We start from the raw sequence: 2,748 nt of genomic DNA, 5'->3' as shown, positions 1-2,748 counted from the left end.
GAGCTCCTATCATTTCTCAGAGGCTCCTCTGGGACTTTTCACTCTCTGGCACCTGTTTCTTGTTCAGCTCTTATTGCTTATGACTCATATGGCATTTTCTTTTTAATGCCTAATACATTAGGGACTCTGCTGATTCATACCAGGAGGAAAGCAAACTGGCTTGAGGTGAGTTCAGAGTCCTGTACTGAAGATGGGATTCATTGAGTTTAAGAACACAGGACTTGGGACTTCCCTGGTGGTCCAGTGGCTAAGACTTCGACTTTCAATGCAAGGGGTGTGAGTTCGATCCCTGGTGGGGAAGCAAAGAGCCCACATGATTTGTGGCCAAAAAACAGAAGCAATGTTAGACTTTAAAAATGGTCCACATTAAAAAAAAAAAGATATCGGACTTAATTGGAATTGACATGCATACAACACTATGTATAAAATAGATAACCAGTAAGAACCTACTGTAGAGCACAGGGAACTCTGCTCAGTGCTGGGGTATCTGTAAACATATAGTTGATTCACTTTGCTGTACAGTAGAGTAACACAACTTTGTAAAGCAAGTATATTTCAACAAGAAGTAACTAAAAAATAAAAAGGACGTCTGTATCTTGAAAAAAAAAAAAAATAAAGAACACAGGACTTAAAGACAGACAAGAGGTAGAATTCTGAGGCCCTGGAGATAAGAGCCTTTTCAAGGTATGGTGTTCAACACTTATTGTCAAACTCAAGCTTTGGCTAAGCCATTTACACTTCCTGGATAACTGCTTTATTTTTCATGAATGTTTATTCACCTTCTTACAAAAAAGAACTATGTACTTATTTTTAAGATAAAAAGAACCAACTCTGGAGAGTTCTGTAATAATACATCTTTATATTTCTATAATACTTAATAGTTTACAAAGCATATTATCTCATTTGATTCGTTTTTTTTGGGGGGCGGGGGGGGGCAGGTAGGGGGCTTGCTACGCAACTTGTGGTTATCTTAGTTCCCAGGGTTTTAACCCAGGCCCTGGACAATGAAATTGCCAAGTCCTAACCACTGGGCCACCAGAGAATTCCCCTCATTTGATTCTTACATAAACTTTTTGAGGTTGATATTTTTATTATCCACCTTTCACAGATAAGGAATTAAAGTTCACAGAGGTTTGGAGACTTTCCCTAAAGTGTCGTGGGTGGACTAAAAATCAAACCCAGGTATACGGAATCCAGAGTGCAGGTTTACAAACAGAAAACAAAACCCTCAAGCCCTATACCGCAACTCTCGGAAGAAGCACTGCAGGGTAGAGTTCAGGAAAATTTGATCTTGAACTCCTTTTTGCTCTTTCAAAGATGATTGAAATCCTGGAGGCTCTTGTAAGGACAAAGCCTTTCCTATAACACAGAGTCCTCAGGATGGTTCTAAATAGTGATGTTCCAAATCAGATTAGCACTGATCCGTACAGTCCTGGATGGAACTTCTCTTTGCACCCACAAAATTAAACAAACAAACAAACAAAAACTGCAATTTTTTAAACTGCTAATCGGTCCACCTTAGCAAGCATGCCATTCCTTATCTGGAAGATAAAGAAATATTCCCCAAGGGACTCTAGACTCCTGCTGTCAAAGGCTAGATGACTGTGGAAATACCTGTCAGTACTCTGGTGTATGCAGTGTTAAGGAAGATCAGATGAATCCCTGCAGATGAAAGCACTCTGTAAACTCTAGGGTTCTATGTGGGTGTTTCCCACCTTCAGATGAAAAGAAAGCCAATAAACTTGTTCAGATGGGCAAGGAGTGTCCAAGCTATACTTGTATTTAGGAAGAACATAGACATATATGAGAATCTTAATGAGAACTGGTTTGAAATACCTCTAGGTATCATCTCGCCTACAAATTATACCCCCACAACAAATTATTTTCTTTATTCTCAATAACCCTTTTTATTAAGCACCAGGGCTTCTCTGGTGGCTCAGCTGGTAAAGAATCTGCCTGCAGTGTGGGAGACCTGGGTTCAATCCCTGGGTTGGGACGATCCCCGGGAGAAGGGAAAGGCTACCCACTCCAGTATTCTGGCCTGGAGAATTCCATGGACTGTATAGTCTATGGGGTCACCAAAGAGTCAGACACAACTAAGCGAATTAAGCATGAATTAGAACTGAAGAACATACACTCGCGTGACATCTATGGTGCAGTGACTCGGATTTAACCTGGTTGAAACAACCTCCGCGCGGAAGAGGCCAAGCACGGCAGGAGCCCAGCTCAGCGAAGCTCCCGCCCTAGAAGCAGAAGGCAAAGAAACCCAGCGCAGGGGAAGGCCCATCGTGCTGGAAACTGGGACAGCGAAAAACGAACTCAGCAGAAAGCTCACGCGGCCCAGTCTCAGATTCCGGAAGACCTCCGGTTAAGGTAAGAGGTCCTCGCTCCTATGGCTGGAGGGACCTTTAAAATCTCTCGTTTCTTGTTTCCTCGAACCTCCCGCAAACAGGCTTAGGCAGGGGCACAATTGAGGGACTCTGGAGAGGCTACTCCTCAGCATGTCCCAAAGGCGCTATCTGCTAAGCCCCAGTAGCTGTTACACAAGCCGGTGGGGGCTCTTCTGTCCTTTCTCTTCTCTGTGCCAAAAGTCAGACCAATGAAACTGTGAGCACCGGTCAGATATTTAGCAAATTTTCCGGCGGGCTATAAAGGGGATTCCTTGGCATGTTTTTCCCACTGCTTTTTCCTCCTGTCCTTCAGCTCTCTCCCGGGACTCAAGCCCGGCCAAAACTAATGAAACTCAGG

Source organism: Bison bison, unplaced genomic scaffold (genome assembly GCF_000754665.1).
Source record: "Bison bison bison isolate TAMUID 2011002044 unplaced genomic scaffold, Bison_UMD1.0 scf7180017864478, whole genome shotgun sequence".
In the NCBI taxonomy this organism is placed as follows: Eukaryota; Metazoa; Chordata; class Mammalia; order Artiodactyla; family Bovidae; genus Bison; species Bison bison.
This window is presented reverse-complemented; position numbering follows the sequence as displayed.